The 18,556-nt window shown below is 43.9% G+C and overlaps 1 protein-coding gene across 1 annotated transcript in view; it reads left to right on the top strand.

The window, feature by feature from the left end:
- Positions 1-18,556, top strand: part of SLC8A1 (solute carrier family 8 member A1) — a 568,703-nt gene that overhangs the window by 39,276 nt on the left and 510,871 nt on the right. The window contains exon 2 of the mRNA XM_056567535.1: positions 13,508-13,570. The gene's annotated coding sequence lies outside the window, so the exon portion shown is untranslated. The remainder of the gene's footprint in view (positions 1-13,507; positions 13,571-18,556) is intronic.

Below are 18,556 nucleotides of genomic sequence, written 5' to 3'. Positions count from 1 at the left end.
TATTCAGGAGGATTAAATGTTATGTTAAAGAAATTGTTGTGTTTGCCCAATTGATATTTTCTCTTTAGTGATTTAATTTTTGGGATATATATCCCTTTGGTAATATCTGATTGGATATAGGAGCATTCTGGTTTGTCTCCTTTCAGTGTTTTATCAATTATAAAATAGCTTGCACTAGGCGTCTGGCAGCTTATCTAAAACAAAAGATGTAGCACTCCAAAAGAAATACAGCGCAAAAAAACATGAGGGGATTCTATTTTTCCCTGCACCAGCATAGAGTGGCAAAATTGCCTTTTTTTTCATTGCACAAAAAATGTTCAGCGCCGCTTATGAATATTCATCCCCCCTCCCTTGAGTTATGAGCTGCAAAGAGAGGGAGAGCTGGAGGGAGGGGGATGAATATTCATAAGCGGCACTGACGTCAGAAGCCCCGCCCGTGCCAGCTACAGCAAGATATACACATAGAATAAAACTACATTTGCGGGCGAATGGTGGGGCGGATCTGGGCAAGGTAGGACTCGTTTTAATCAGCGTGTCCCACACTATGCACCAGTACCTGTGGATAGTGCGGGAGAAAATATCTGACAGTTTTCCTTTAAATATACTAATTTTGGTCATGTAGTTAAATAATTTTTTTTATGTAGTGAAATAAAGAAAAACCTATATATATTGGGCATCATTGTTACCGCATGGACCTACAAAATAAATATATGGTGTCATTTTTTATCGAAAAGTGCACTGCATAGAATCGGAAGACCCCAAAACGTACAAAAGTTACAATTTTGCCCCACACATTTTTTTTCTGGGTTCGCCGTACATTTTGTGGTGAAATGATTGATGTCATTACAAAGTACAATTGGTGGCGCAAAAAATAAGCCCTCATATGAGTCTGTAGGGGCAAAATTGAAAGTGTTCTGAATTTTAGAAGGTTATGAGGAAAAAACGAAAGTGCAAAAACAGAAAAACCTGTGGTCCTTAAGGGGTTAATGTTGTAACTTGAGGGACCACTCAGGGGCGGACACAGACAACAGAGGGCCCCTGTGCAAAGAATGTGCCTGGGCCCCCCCCCCCCCCCCCCCCCCCACAAAAAAAAAAGTAATATGCCATAAAATTGCACTGCAACTCACATTAATCTGCATTAGATAGGCAGCAGTTCCCCCACATTAGGTAGCATAGATTCCCCACATTAGGTAGCATAGTTTCCCCACATTATGTAGCATATATTCCCCACATTAGGTAGCATTGCATAGTTTCCCCACATTAGGTAACGTAGCATAATTTCCCCACATTAGGTAGCGTAGCATATATTCCCCACATTAGGTAGCGCAGCATATATTCCCCACATTAGGTAGCGTAGCATAGATTCCCTACATTAGGTAGCGTAGCCCCACATTAGGTAGCGTAGCATAGCATATATTCCCCACATTAGGTAGCATGGCATAGAGTCCCCACATTAGGTAGCGTAGCACATATTCCCCACATTAGGTAGTGTAGCAAAGATTCCCCACATTAGGTAGCATAGCATATATTCCCCACATAAGGTAGCATAGATTCCCCACATTAGGTAGCATAGCATATATTCCCCACATTAGGTAGCATAGATTCCCCACATAAGGTAGCGTAGCTTAACCCCAACAAACAAACACACACACACACTCTCACTCACCCACACACTCTTACCTGGCCTGCACTACTTACATCTGCCCATGGGGACTTCCTGGCAGAGGTGCGCGCTATAAGTGACATCATCGCACGCTCTGCGCTGGACGTCAGCGTCCAGGTGCTTGCGATGACGTCACTCACTGCACGCACCTCAGCCAGGAAGTCCCCATGGGCAGATGTAAGTAGCAGTTTAGTGACTGGGCAAGACTGGTTTCCCTGTCATATGTGCACTGGCAGGGCTGCCATCAGAAATTTCGGGGCCCCTTACACAACTCAAGGCCTGAGACCCCCACCGATCACCTCGGTTGAAGTGGTTCTCCAGCTGTTGGAAAGCTAAAACTCCCATCATGTCTGGAGAGCCTCAGGCAATGGGAGTTGTAGTTTTGTAACAGCTGAAGAGACACAGATTGGACACAGTTTTACCCACCATCACTGCAGAACTTACAAGTGACTACAGCTCTGATGGGACAGTCATAAGAACACACAATGATGTCAGTGACCTGAGTGACGTCTTCTTTTCTTCTTCATCTCGTCCAGAGACCAGGTCTTCCCCCAGCTCCATCTTCTCTGCAAAGTCTGACATGCAGACATCATTGGCTCCTCACTTTGTCAGCAGATCCTCATCCTCTGCATGAAGACAGTAATCATTATAACCTTGCCAGAAAGTGTAACCTAAATAAAATACTGCCCCACACTGTACCCTGAATATAATACTGCTATACACTGTACCCACTAAATATAATACTGCCACACACTGTACCCTGAATATAATCCTGCCACACACTGTACCCTGAATATAATACTGCCACACACTGTACCATGAATAGCATACTGCCATACACTGTACCCACTAAATATAATACTGCTATTCACTGTACCCACTAAATATAATACTGCCCCACACAGTACCCTAAATAAAATACTGTCACACACTATACCCTAAATAAAATACTGCCCCACACTGTACCCTAAATATAATATTGCCAGACACTGTAACCTGAATACAATACTGCTGTACACTGTACCCACTAAATATAATACTGCTATACACTGTATCCACTAAACCTGCATCTCTCATCATCCCCATAACCCCCCTGCACCTCTCATCACCCCCATAACCTCCCCATGCACCTTTCATCCCCCTATAACACCCCCTGCACCTCTCATCCCCCCATAACACCCCCCTGCACCTCTCATTACCCCCATAACCCCCTGCACCTCTCATCACCCCCATAACCTCCCCATGCACCTTTCATCCCCCCATAACACCCCCCTGCACCTCTCATTACCCCCATAACACCCCCCTGCACCTCTCATTACCCCCATAACCCCCTGCACCTCTCATCACCCCCATAACCCCCTGCACCTCTCATCACCCCCATAACCTCCCCATGCACCTTTCATCCCCCCATAACACCCCATGCACCTCTCATCCCCCCCATAACACCCCCCTGCACCTCTCATTACCCCCATCACACCCCCTGCACCTCTCATTACCCCCATCACACCCCCTGCACCTCTCATCACCCCCATAACCCCCCTGCACCTCTCATTACCCCCATAACCCCCCTGCACCTCTCATTACCCCCATAACACCCCCTGCACCTCTCATTACCCCCATAACCCCCTGCACCTCTCATCACCCCCATAACCTCCCCATGCACCTTTCATCCCCCCATAACACCCCCCTGCACCTCTCATTACCCCCATAACACCCCCCTGCACCTCTCATTACCCCATAACCCCCTGCACCTCTCATCACCCCCATAACCCCCTGCACCTCTCATCACCCCCATAACCTCCCCATGCACCTTTCATCCCCCCATAACACCCCATGCACCTCTCATCCCCCCCATAACACCCCCCTGCACCTCTCATTACCCCCATAACCCCCTGCACCTCTCATTACCCCATCACACCCCCTGCACCTCTCATCACCCCCATAACCCCCCTGCACCTCTCATTACCCCCATAACCCCCCTGCACCTCTCATTACCCCCATAACACCCCCTGCACCTCTCATTACCCCCATAACCCCCCCCCCCCTCTCATCACCCCCATAACACCCCAAGCACCAGTTCCCCTGCACCTCTCATCACCATTGTAGTCTGCAAACAACATAGCCCCCATCCACCCCCCCCCCCCCCCCCCCCCGTTCACTCACCCTGCCGGGGTTCGGTGCAGCTGCTGCTCCTGTCAGAGTGTCACTGCACGGGGAGGATCCGTCGGGAGGCTGCTGGACTGGAGATCGCGCCGGGACAGGTCAGGTGACTGGAGTAGACGTGCGTGCCTGCGCGGGGCACGTCAACTCCCATCAGCCCCTGGCCTGTCCGGCCCTGCCGTACTTCTTAAGGGGCCTGCGCCCTAGAAAGAGCGGGCCTCATAGTCCTGCGGGCCCCCCGGACTATGAGGCCCGGTCATAGTTCTGACGGGTACCCAGCCAGGAGTCAGTGAGTTACAGTCGCAGTCACTCACTGACTAGCCGGAAAAAAAAAAGTACAGGGACGTCCGGGCCTCCCTGAAGCTCCGGGCCCCATACAAGTGTATGGGTTTACCCCCTGATGGCGGCCCTGTGCACTGGGTCCGATGGTAGGACCGGCCCAGCGTGTGAGGGCGGGCCCCCTCCCACGCTGGGCCCCTGTGCAGCTGAACCGGCTGCACAAGCGATATGTCCGCCCCTGGGACCACTGTACCCATAACTTGAGGGACATGTGTGGGTTTTTTTCAACTGTATTGACTGTAACCCCACATGGCTTGGAAAAAATCCCTTGCTTTTAAAACATGAGAAAATAAACGACAAATCTTTTACATCTTGGAGTGCTGCAACTTTTTTTTTTTTTACAATGATTGATAATAGATAAATAGATATATATGAGATAGATAGACAGATAGATAAATAGATAGATATGAGATAGATAGACAGATAGATAAATAGATAGATATGAGATAGATAGACAGATAAATAGATAGATATGAGATAGATAGACAGATAGATAAATAGATAGATATGAGATAGATAGACAGATAGATAAATAGATAGATATGAGATAGATAGACAGATAGATAAATAGATAGATATGAGATAGATAGACAGATAGATAAATAGATAGATATGAGATAGATAGACAGATAGATAAATAGATGGATATGAGATAGATAGACAGATAGATAAATAGATAGATATGAGATAGATAGACAGATAGATAAATAGATGGATATGAGATAGATAGATGATAGATAAATAGATAGATATGAGATAGATAGACAGATAGATAAATAGATAGATATGAGATAGATAGACAGATAGATAAAATTGTGGTATCTTGCTGAGATAATAGATCTTAACAGGGAATTTTTAAAACCTAATTAAACATATGTTAAAATAGTTGAAACCAGTGTAAGAATTCACTGACAGCTCTTCCCATGAGAAGCGTTACTACTGGAAAAAAAAGAACCAGTTTAGAAGTGGATCCTCTACCCAGGTGAATTGTTCTCATGTTTGTTATTAGTTATAAAATGTTCCTTCGTGTTCCACATGAAGTAAAAAAAAATTGTACTTTCTTGGTTTCATATGTTATAGAAACGTTGTTCCCCTTGCCTGTTAATCCATAAATAAAGATTTTAAAAGAAAGAAGTTGTTACATTGCAGCTGTCAATGGATGAGAGCTAGTGCCAAAATGTAGTATATACCCAGCTGGTATATGGAAGCTATGCCAACATTTTTTAAAATACAACTGTCACCTCTGTTCGAGGTAAGGAGGCGCCGACACCATAAGTTAGGGCAAAAGGAGATTAAAGCGACGGTACCTTTGCCTCTTTTCCCGGCATCCTACTGTCTATGAATTCAGGAGATCAGTGGGAGGGGCCAGCCGAGTCCCAGCAGCACACCTCATTCCTGCCCTGACCCGCTCCCAGCATGGAGCCCTGTATGTCAACTGTGGTGGCCATGCGAGTCAGCTGGTCTCTCCAACACTACAGTAGACACAGATGCGGGCTAAGGACAAAAACTTACCATTGGTTTCCTAACTAAAGGAGCCTGCAGGTCTATACCTCATATGGAGGTAATAGTTGCACTTTAAGGAGGTTTTTTTTTTTTTTTAATAAAAAGGAAGGACTTTTTCGCCACTACAGAAGGGATGCCATAATTTTTGCTTTGGAATATGTATGCATTTTTTGGGAGAAAGAAAGAAAAAAGTCAGAATAGAAAAGGTCATGCAATACTTACAACATGCTGTCTTTTGTAGGTAAAGCATTTGATAATTCACCTCTCAGCTGTTCCAGAGCTTATTGGGTCTATGCTGGTCTCTGTTTCCTGGGCGTGTCTCCACAAACAGGAAATGTTTGCTCAGTCACTTATTGACCCACCTTAACCAGTGATTGGTGTCATGTATAGGCAGGGATGTGGTGCCCTGTAGTACTCACCCAGAACCCTTGTCCCTGCCGATTGCGTAGTTACTCTAAACAGTTACTCAACAACTAGTAGACGATCCCTACTCATAATAAGTGCAGGGTAATCACAGGTCAGAAGAACAAACTACAGCAATGCAGTAACAACAGGGAAGCAGTCAGAACACAATGGGTTAACATGCACAATATACAATTCTAACAGGGAGACAACCAAACAGAAAGGATGGTTAGCAAGCCAGATCAGTAAACACAGAGGACAACAAAAGTACAGAATCAAGTATCAAAGGGTTAGCCAAGTGAAGAGCCTAAGTCACAAAACCAGTAGAACAGAATCAGATGCAGGTAAAGGCTAGCTTCAGAGAAAAGCTCTTTTCACAAGCAAGTTTTGATAGAACAATGCAGGCTTAAAAGACAGAGCAAGCAGGGTATGGTCACACAAAGTACCTAACTGGCCAAAAAACACAGAAGACAGGATAGGCTACAGTATAACCACAGCAACCACAAGCTCTGCAAATAACCAGGTGAGCTCAAACACATACACCTCTTACAATTGTTGGCATTTCCTCTGTCTTGTGTTTGAAACAGGGAGTTGAGATTGGTAGTGACTTAGTGAGTGCCGAAATGGCAGATCAGTAAAGTGGTTAATGATTATTATGACAGTCTTTCCCTTTTAAAAAAAACATAGATTTTTCTGGTTGAATTTTTTTTTTTTTAAAGGAGTAGTAATTACATTTTTCAATTTCACGGACCACTGTTCCAAAAATTTGGGGGTAAAAACCCCTTATTACATTATATGAGGGGTGTAGTTTCTAAAATGGGGTCACATATGGAGGGGTCCATTGTTCTGGCACTATGGGGGCTTTGTAAACACACGTGGCCCTTCAATTCCGGACAAATTAGTGCGCCAGCAGAGCACTTTACATCCACATACGGGGTATGTTCTTACTCAGAAGAAATGGGGTTACACATTTTGGTGGGCTGTTTTCCTATTTCCCCTTGTGAAAATGAAAAATTTTGGGTAACACCAGCATTTCAGTGAAAAATTTTTTTTTCCCATCCAAATTTAATGAAGATCCTTTAAACATCTGTGGGGTGTTAAGGCTCACTTGTTACACTCCGTAAGGGATGTAGTTTCCAAAATGGTGTCACATGTGGGTATTTATTTTTTTGCGTTTATGTCAGAACCGCTGTAAAATCAACCCCCCCTGTGCAAATCACCAATTTAGGCCTCAAATGCACATAGTGCCCTCTCACTCCTGAGCCTTGTTGTGCGTCCGCAGAGCATTTTACGCCCACATATGGGGTATTTCCGTACTCAGGAGAAATTGCGTTACAAATTTTGGGGGTCTTTTTTTCCTTTTACTGTTTGTGAAAATAAAAAGTATGGGGCAACACCAGCATGTTAGTGTTTTTTTTCACTAACAGGCTGGCGTAACGCCAGAGAAAAAAGCCCCCCCAAAATTTGTAGTGCAATTTCTCCCGAGTATGGAAATACCCCATATGTGGCCCTAAACTGTTTTCTTGAAATACAACAGGGCTCCGAAGTGAGAGCGCGCCATGTGCATTTGAGGGCTAAATTAGGGATTGCATAGGGGTGGACATAGGGGTATTCTATGCCAGTGATTCCAAAACAGGGTGCCTCCAGCTGTTGCAAAACTCCCAGCATGCCTGGACAGTCAGTGGCTGTCCAGAAATGCTGGGAGTTGTTGTTTTGCAACAGCCGTAGGCTCTGTTTTGGAAACACTGCCGTGAGATATGTTTTTCATTTTTATTGGGGGGGACAGTGTAAGGGGGTGTATTTAATGGGAGAACACTCGGGACGACTGAGGTGGAAAAGGATTTAGGAGTCTTAGTTAACAGTAAATTTAGCTGTAGTGACCAGTGTCGGGCAGCTGCTGCCAAGGCAAATAAAATCATGGGGTGCATCAATAGGGGCATAGATGTCCATGACAAGGAAATAATTCTACCCCTGTACAAATCACTAGTCCGACCACACATAGAATACTGTGTACAGTACTGGGCACCAGTGTACAAGAAAGATATAGTGGAGCTGGAGAGGGTTCAAAGACGGGCAACCAGAGTAATACGGGGAATGGGAGGACTACAGTACCCAGAAAGATTATCAGAATTAGGGTTATTTAGTTTAGAAAAAAGAAGGCTTAGGGGAGACCTAATAACTATGTATAAATATATCAGGGGACAGTACAGAGATCTTTCCCATGATCTATTTATACCCAGGACTGTATCTATAACAAGGGGGCATCCTCTCCGTTTAGAGGAAAGAAGGTTTCTACACCAGCACATATGGGGGTTCTTTACTGTAAGAGCAGTGAGACTGTGGAATTCTCTGCCTGAGGAGGTGGTCATGGTGAACTTTGTAAAAGAGTTCAAAAGGGGTCTGGATGCATTTTTGGAGAATAATAACATCACCGGTTATGTATACTAGATATTTAGGGACAGCATGTTGATCCAGGGATTTACTCTGACTGCCATATTTGGAGTCGGAAAGGAATTTTTACCTCTATTATGAGGGTTTTTTTGCCTTCCTCTGGATCAACTCAGTATCGACTCATTAGGGTTATAGGTTGAACTTGATGGACCCTGGTCTTTTTTCAACCTTGTGAACTATGTTACTATGTTACATGGACAGAGGTGTCAGCATAGAGCATTGTGGTCAGACAGAAAAGAAACTCAAAAAGAAAAGATTTTCCTTTGTAGCATACAGCTGCTAATAAGTCCTGGAAGGATTAAGATATTTTATAGAAGTAATTTACAAATCTGTGTAACTTTCTGGCACCAGTCCATTTAAAAAAAAAGGTTTTCCACCGGAGTACCCCTTTATGCATAGGAAAACTATGTCTATAGAGTCTAAACAGTCACAATTTTATTTACAAACAGGAATAGGCATTCACTAAAGATATGTGATAAACAATAAATAAATTGCAAGCAAAAATATGGATGCCTTAGAATTAAGTGGGCATTGAAATGTGGAAGTCAGTGGTCGATTTCATTGCTGCTTTCAATTGACATTTCATCCATTCTAGTGGATCCTTCTAACACCCTGTCTTCGTTAGATCAAAAAATATATAAATGAATATATAGACAGACCTTTAAATTATTTTATATACTTTATAATAAGCTCCATGGGGGAGATTTATCAAAAGTCGCTGAGTTGCCCAAAGCAACCAATCAGATCGCTTATTTTTATTTTTCAAAGGCCTCTTAAAAATGAAAGAAGTGATCTGATTGGTTGCTATGGGCAACTCAGCAACTTTTCCTCTGCACAGGTTTTGATAAATCTCCCCTTATGTGTATAATTATCAGTAATTACTATTACAATTTAATAAAGACCATTTGCTCTACACGTCAGCATCACAAATCAAGGACAAATTAAACATTTCACTAATGCAGTCCAAGCTTTAGAAGTTCTGGTAAACATCAGAGCATCTGGTCTGTGACTTATGTGACATTTAGTAGACCTCTGTTTATCCATTTTCAATAGTGCATTTCCACATGATTGCAACAGAACGGAGCTGAAAAAATCTTGGAGAAAAGAAATCGATAGCTTTTCTCAACAGTCAAATGCCATTTGCTATGGAAACCCAATTCCTAAACTACAGATGCTGAAAAATTTCAGCATACAAGCACCATCATAGCCTTAAGATCAGTGTAAGACTCACCGCAGTAGACTGGAACTCAGGAGGTAGTAGATCTGCAATACCACGGTGGTCTGGAGCAGGAGATGTAGTGGATCCGCTGGACCTGTGTGGTAGATGGCGCGGGCCGTGCCAGGGAGCGGAGTCTAAGGTGCCGCTGGTTTTCACCAGAGCCCGCCGCAAAGCGGGATGGACTTGCTGCGGCAGGCGGCACCCAGGTTGCTACCCCTGGCACGACTCAACCTCACAGGCAGCTGAGGTGAAGCGTGGCACAAAAGGAAATAGACAGGACATAATCAGGCTGGCAAGAGGTCAGGGCAGGCGGCACAGGAGTGTAGTCAGTAGGGTAGCAGAAGGTCAATAGGAACTACGGCTAGGAACACGGTCAGGTCACGGAATGCAAGGTCCGGTACATGGCAAGGAACACAAAATACTGCTTTCTTTTAGGCGCTTGGGCAAACAAAGATCCGGGAAGGGCAATAGAGAGGAGCTAGAACTTATAACAGTGGTGCAGGTGTATAACTAATTTCGGGCGCACTGGCCCTTTAAACTTCAAAGCTCCGGCGCGTGTGCACCCTAGGAGGCGGGGGCACGCACGCCGGAGCTGAGGAACAGAGACCGGGGAGGTGAGTGACGGGCTGGGACTCAAATGCGGGCGCATCCCACGATGCGAATCCCAGCCCCGCCAGCGACAGACATGCACGGGGAGGTGCGCTCACAGCCGGAGCGCCGTGCATAACAATCAGCTTCACTCTAGGGTAGAATCACGATGAAAGCCCCCTTAGATCATGTCTCTTGTGGATTTTACTTTTAAAACGTATTTAACCATTTAACTATTGGCAAATAGATTGGGTCATCAGTTATCAGTCATCAGAGAATATAAATAGTTCTCATTTGGGTTTTAAGATGATTCTTATTTGGGTTAAAATAGTCCATACAAAACTACATTGAGCTAGTATTATGTGGTACCTTATATGGTAGTAATGATATAGGCATCAATGGGCATGGAGAAGGAAAGGGGTACTGATAGCATTAGAAGTGTTCTTGTCATAGTCCATGTTAACCTTTAATGCCCCCCTCAACAAAGAATTATGGAGAGAGTTTATTCATTTTATTTGGGGAAGCCAAGGAAATTGAGATCACTGCAGTCCCAGTTGTATCAGTTCTAGCTCTGAGCAACCCTTGACCCGAAATCAACCCTATCTGTGCAGATGGACTGCCTTGTATAGGATTTCTACATCTGGTAATCCTATCCCTCCTCTAGGTGGATCCATGATTTAACACAGTAACTAGGTGATTCCACAGGAATCATTCTCCAAACATATAGAACCTAGGTTTACAACAAATGTAAGGTTTGGTATCTATTAGATAATTTAGATAACAGAGGTGCATACTTGGGGGGGAACAGTTTTGAATGGTCATCTGGGATTATTATTCCAAGGTACTTTAAACCTTTTGTTGGCCATAGAAATAAATATCTCTTCATTACAGTTAAAGGGGCGCTCTAGCATTCTGAACATTTTGTTCAGACTGCTTGGAGCTAGAGGCTGTGATCATGATGTCTCGGTCCTGCCCCGTTGTGACGTCACACCACGCCCCCTCCATTCATGTCAATGGGTGGGGGCATGTATGCTGACCCTCCCATATAAATGGAGGGGGCGTGACCATGACGTCTTGACCACTGCCACAGGAGCTCAGCGTTTGTTTAGAGCGCCAGGTGCTGCGGGAGGTCGTCGGGGGTGCCAGCATTGGGACCCCCATGATCAGACATCTTATGCCCTATCCTTTGGATAGGGGATAAGATGTCTAGCAGCGGAGAACCTCTTTAACCTTTGACTGATACAGTGTTATATTCACTATTTCAGATTTATTGTAGTTTACTTTGAAGTGTACCTGTCATTTGCTAAAACTTTTTCTATAATATAGATAATAACATTATATGTATATTTGTAATATACAGGGTGGGCCATTTATATGGATACACCTTAATAAAATGGGAATGGTTGGTAATATTAACTTCCTGTTTGTGGCACATTATTATATGTGAGGGGGGAAACTTTTCAAGATGGGTGGTGACCATGGCGGCCATTTTGAAGTCGGCCATTTTGAATCCAACTTTTGTTTTTTCAATAGGAAAAGGGTCATGTGACACATCATTGTTTTTCTTGTGAAATTCCCAATAAGTTTGATGTGTCACATGACCCTCTTCCTATTGAAAAAACAAAAGTTGGATTCAAAATGGCCAACTTCAAAATGGCCACCATGGTCACCACCCATCTTGGAAAGTTTCCCCCCTCACATATACTAATGTGTCACAAACAAGAAGTTAATATCACCAACCATTCACATTTTATTAAGGGGTATCCATATAAATGGCCCACCCTGTACATTGGTTAAAAAATGTGTTTATTTTTGGGTGCATGTGAGCGGACAAGCAGGGCTCTGTGCACTGAGGCTCTGTGCAAGCCCAACGGCTCACACGGCATGCTGATTGACAAGCAAAGATCATGCACAGAACCCTGTTACATTGTTTAAAATGTTTTTGCAAATGACAGGTACACTTTAAAATTAGAAGTATTCCCAAACTGTGTCAACATATATCGAACATGTGGGATTGCTTCTTTGTGGTTTGTTAGTAATAGAAGTAGGTCGTCTGCAAAAGCAACGTCTAAGTGCATATATTGGCCTAGTTTTAAACCTTTAATTACTTCAGATTGAGACATTTCTGTAGAAGTGTCTCTATAATAAGGGTGTACAGTAAGAGGGAAAGGGGACATCCATGTCAAGTGCTATTGGCTGTGCTGAATGACAGGGACAGTGTACCATTGACTCGAATTCTGCCACTTGGGCATGTATATGCAAATATATGCATATGTGAAATACAGGGATCAAGTCCTGCAGGAACGCATGGGAACAAAGTTCCCTGCACTTTTACCACAGGAGGAACACCGTTCCCATTAGCAGGAGTCCTGCAGGAACAGCCCTTGAGTTGAAATCTGGGGTGAGTTCCCTCACTTTTTTTCCCAGGACTTCACCCCTGGTGAAATATATAGATATTGAGTAGCCAAGTAAGCTTAAAGGGGTACTCCAGCCCTGAAACATCTTATCCCCTATCCAAAGGATAGAGGTAAGATGTCTCACCGCAGGGGTCCCGCCGCTGGGGACCCCCACAATCTTGTATTCGCCGCCCACCTGTTTGAGCTGCATCATGCCGCGGTGCCAGCTCACAAACAGCCAGGGGCGACCACGGGGCTGGAGTATCGTGACATCATGACTCCGCCCCATGTGACATCAACTCCCGCCCCTGCTATGCAAGTCGATGGGTGGCGAATACAAGATTGCGGGGGTCCCCAGCGGCGGGACCCCCGTTGGGAGACATCTTACCCCCTATCCTTTGGATTGGGAATAAGATGTCTCAGGGTAGGAGTACCCCTTTAAAGAGGTACTGCATTGGCCAGCACTCAGAAGTGTGAAAACAGTGTTCGGAGCATTTACTTCCTATCGCTGGCTAGTGCAGTACCCCTTTAACCATACAGTTACCTGATATAGCTCTTGTCCTGTGATACTAACAAATATCCCCATTCACATGCAGTGATAAACTCTTTACAGATAAATAACCTATTTCCATTGTTTCTCACACAATAACAGGTCCCGGGTCTTTCAATGCTTATTTTAGTTTTAGGGCAGTGCTAATAGAATGCTAGAACTATGGTAGAACGATGCTGTTATCGCCATTCTTCTAGTAAAGTCATGTACAATAATCCTGCTCTTTTTACTTTCAGGGGTCTCTGTTCAGAAGAGTCGGATGCAGTAGACGGGAGACGTCACATTTCTGAACATCAAGGGTGAGTTGTTCCTTCACTTCTTCCTCATGTGGAAAGAAAGAGTCATAAGTTCCACCAAAAATATCTTTACTGTGCTTTCCATCAGCCAAAAGCAATAACTGTGATAAAAAGAAGAAAAGTGGATAGATAAGGGCTCCTTGCCCTGACTTTTCTGGAAAATTGGCTGTAATGTCAGTTTTAGTAGAAGCTTTAAAATAAACTAAAAGGAGTAATCCTGGAGAGAGAAAGATCAGCAGAAAATTGTAGATCACATATTAGCAGCTCTGCGGTGTCGCTGTATTCTTCTTCATGCTGTGCAGTGTCTGTATGTCATTGTGCACTGCTGTTTTTCTGATCATTTTTTGGGGTCGCGTCTGTAGTTAGACTGAGTGGACTGGGATTAGGGCTCATTCACACCACGATATGTCGGAAACTGTCAATATATTATCAACATATTAATGCTCTGACAAGACTACGCTCTGACCATTAAAATTAATGGGACTGTTCCTGTCAAAGCTCGGATACATTGGCATGTCATTTTGACGGTTTCCCAACATTTCATTACCTCGGGGGCACAAATCCTGGTGTGAACCCGGCCTCACATGGCAATTTATTGTATATGATGTTACATGATAAAACTTACCGCATATACTCGAGTATAAGCCGAGTTTTTCTGAAAACGCCCCCCTCAGCTTATACTCGAGTGAACTATCCGCCTGTCAATCCCATCATCAGTGGTCTTCAACCTGCGGACCTCCAGATGCTTCAAAACTACAACTCCCAGCATGCCCGGACAGCCATCGACTGTCTGGGCATGCTGGGAGTTGTAGTTTTGAAACCTCTGGAGGTCCGCAGGTTGAAGACCACTGTGGCCTTCGTCATCATCCAGACCCCCTTCTACTCAACTCCCCTCGGTGGGAAGGAAGGGTGAGCTGGTCCGGGCCATCTATGCTGCAGGGACTGTCAGGTGGGGAGGGTTAGTCGTTCCGGGCTGTCCATCTTCACCGGGAGGCCCTCTTCTCCGTGCTCTGGGCCCGGCCCCGGACTAGTGACATTGCCTTGACGTCGACACACAGGGAAGTCCCTGCGCATGAACATCCCTGTGCATCGTCATCAAGGCAAGGACACTAGTCCGGAGCCGGGCCCGGCATGGAGAAGAGGGCCTCCCAGTGAAAATGGACAGCCCGGAACGACTAACCCTCCCCACCGGACAGTCCCTGCAGCATAGATGGCCCGGACCAGCTCACCCTTCCTTCCCACTGAGGGGAGGTGAGTAGAAAACTAAAGGGGGGTCTGGATGATGACAAAGGCCACAGTGGTCTTCAACCTGCAGATCTCCAGAGGTTTCCAAACTACAACTCCCAGCATGCTGGGAGTTGTAGTTTTGCAACATCTGGAGGTCCGCAGGTGAAAGACCACTGATGAAGGGATTGACAGGCGGTGATGATGAAGGGGGGTATGATGACAGGCGGTGATGATGAAGGGGGGTATGATGACGGGGGTCTGGATGATGACATGGGGGGATGATGACAGGGGGGGATGATGTATTTCCCTCCCTAGGCTTATAGTCGAGTCAATAACTTTTCCTGGGTTTTTGGGGTGAAATTAGGGGCCTCGGCTTATATTCGGGTCGGCTTATACTCGAGTATATACGGTACTGTAAGAAATACTATTGAAAAATACAACAGGAAGGTCCCAGTCTCAAATGGCTGGGAACATAATTCAACAGACTTTATTCTTCTATAACACAGACTTTCGAGTTTAATGTACTTTAAACCAAGCAAGTATTTCCAGGTCTTCTCCGTTGCACCTCGTTGGACATCTTGGAAGCTATAATTCTTTCATCTTATAATAGGTCATTCAATTTTTCCTGTTTTTCAGGTACTGAATTGATTGTTTTACATTTTTACTAATCGCGTATCTTAGAATAATATGTTCCACATTATGGCATAATGAAAACCCGACATATTCTTCTCCCTATGCTGTAACTACTGGAAAATTATGAAATTTCATGAAATAATTTCATAATAATTTCATAATTAAATTATGAAAAATTGTCATAGCCCTCTATAATGAAATGTATAAAGTGAATGTGATGATCAGATACATGTATATTAACAGAAGAGTCACTGAATGTGTTTACCTAGAAAGGCTTAAAGGGAACTTATCACAGTAAATATGCAGTCTAATCTCAAGGCAGCATGTTATAGAGCACGATATGCTGAGCCGATGTATATATAGTGGGGGAACATTCAGTAAAACTTCTAATTTATTGATCCCTTAACATTCTATGCGACAGAGTCCACTGGGTGGTCTTATTCAGCGATTAATAGCTTTCTTTGTATGTAAATTCAAATGAAGAATGTTCTCTATTTCTGAGGAGGATCACCCACCGGACTCATAAACCCAAAATGTGAAGGCATTTGGATCAATAAATGAATCTTTTTGCTCAGCTCCCCCTGCTCTATATCATGATACCTGCCAATTGGTGGGTACAAAGAGCCCTCACTATAAAGCTTACAGGATCACTAACTGGGGGTTCTATACTGCACCTTGAATGTTCCTAAAAATCTCTTTTTCTGGGAGCCAATCAGCATTGCCAAGAGTGTTCACAGCAATGCTGGTTGGTTAAAAGAAGCTGAAAATCCAGGCTCCTCCCTCACGCCCCAGCAGAATTTTGATTTTGGACAACAGTAGAAAACCCCTTTAAATGGGCACTGTCATTAAACATTATTTTTGACATGTGATTCATCACCCTGACTAAATAACTTTTGTAATTTGCTTCCTGTCAAAATAAAACAGTTTTAGGTCCTTTTCATGGCTTTATACATATGTCCACCAGGGGTATTCCTTCTTGGCCAGACCGCATTCCATCTGGTCGAAAGCTCAGGCTTTGGTCTCCTGCTAGGACTGGAAGGAGACCAAAGTCCGGAAATGCGGTCTGGCCATGGGCAGTGCATAGCATTCTCTCTATGCCTGTGTATAATACAGGCGGGAGCATGTACGGCCGTGTGCTGACATTAGCATATTCCCGCCCCCTCTCCCTTGAGACCCGGACAGTTGCGCACTGTTTGTCAGTGTGGCACAGCTCCTCACAGAAGCAGCATCAGCAGAGTATCAGCAGAGTATGTATGCTGTGTAGGCAGAATGGTACGGCAGGCTCCCACTAAATTTGCCCCACTACACTTCCCTGTATAATCCATACTGCTACCAATAATTGTCTATATGGATGACATAACAATCACCTTTGAATAGGGTATAAGTTATACGGCACCCCAGTACTCCTCTAAAGAAAAATAAGTAGAAAATGAACACGGATAAAGTAAGTCCCTACATATAAAAGTAAGAAAGATCTGCTGGGAGCTGTAATCACTGTCTATGTAGAGGACAGGAGCTTCTTCAGGGTCCTGTACAGTACAGACAGTGTCCCAAAAAAGAGTAAAATGGAGCTGCCCTTACCTAGTGTCCAAAGGGGCAACTATCCCTGGCACAGGTAAAGAGTAGTACAGAATAGTGCTGAGCGGCAGGGGCCATATTCGAATTTGCGATATTTCGCAAATATTCACAAATATTTACAAATATTCGTCCTATGTTTGCGAAATTCGCATATTCGTTATGTTCGTTCGTTCTTTTTTTATGCGAAAATTTGTAATGAAATTTGCATAGTGCATAGTGCACATGCTTGATTATATCTTTCATCTAAAAGAAGGGAGGGATCAGTGTCCTCTGACTGGAAGTGCCGATATCGTTCGCATATTTCGAATGCCCATTCTGATTGGTCAGTTCTTCCAGTCATTGACACGTTTCACAGATCTGGACTGTCTGTAGCATTGTATGGTGAGTCTAGTTTCAAGGTACAATGGTCCAGAAATGACCATGACAAGCCCGCCTGCAGGAACCCTGGCCAGGACTACACAGACTTGCTATTTGTGGACCTGAGGAAGGCGCCGGTGAGCGCCGAAACGCGTTGTCCTGTTTTACCTGTTTGACTTCTTTTTGCAATAAAAGTTAGTCCTGCGTAAGTGCTGGCTCAGACCTCTGCTTCATTTGACCGCCGTCGTCACACAGTAGCGCTCTCAGCAAACCCCATTTTTTCACTCTCCACATTCGCATTAGTGCATAACAACCATGCAGAGTGTAATGGTATACATGGGATAGAGAGTTTGCAAGTTTCAAATGATTTAAAATTTTTAGTTTTTTGGGGGGGAAGGGGGGTGGTTAGAATATTAATTACCTTTCTATTGTTATTTAATCCTTTATTCTATTGTTTTGTATATTCTCCTTTTTACATAGTTTTTTACTTATTGTAAGGAAGGAAGTTTCTAAGGCTGCAGATGATAGCAGTCCTAATGTTTTATAGTGTAACTATAGCTTCAGATGACTTTTCAGGATATACTGTCCTGTGTGTTTACATGAATAGTAGCACTATTTCTGTCCATTATATTCAGTAAGTTGTATATGTCATATTTCACAAGTTTTCCCGCTTTCAAGTGTCTCATTTTCCTGAGCTCAGCACCAGAGTGGATCTAGCTGCTAGGATCTTTTACACACAAATAACAGGGATCCTGCTTCCGTAACGCTTTAGAGCACACATGTATAAGTAGCAGCAGCATGGATGACATTATAAAGCAAGAGTGAGCTGTGAATTCAGCACTGGGATGACATAGTAAGCCAGTATTGTCTCTGTCTTTCATTGCAATCCCATCTGTGATGGTAAGGAGGCTGCTGAAAAGTTTTCTCTACAGAATAAGCTTTTTATTAGACTCACTAGCCAGAATGGAAACTTACCAAAATTATTTTAAAATATACATAGTACAATGGATGAATAGAATAATATCATCAACATTTCTAATAATATATATATGTTTAGCATAAAAGTCTTGGTTTAAACAATAATTCATTTTATGATGACACAATCTCTTTAAACTGAAATTTGTACAATTTATAAAGAGGCTCATTAAGTGTCTTAATAAACTTGATTCATCTTAGACTGTGCTAAACGCAGAA

The sequence above is a fragment of the Hyla sarda genome, chromosome 3, assembly GCF_029499605.1.
Source record: "Hyla sarda isolate aHylSar1 chromosome 3, aHylSar1.hap1, whole genome shotgun sequence".
NCBI lineage: Eukaryota > Metazoa > Chordata > Amphibia > Anura > Hylidae > Hyla > Hyla sarda.
This window is presented reverse-complemented; position numbering and strand designations above follow the sequence as displayed.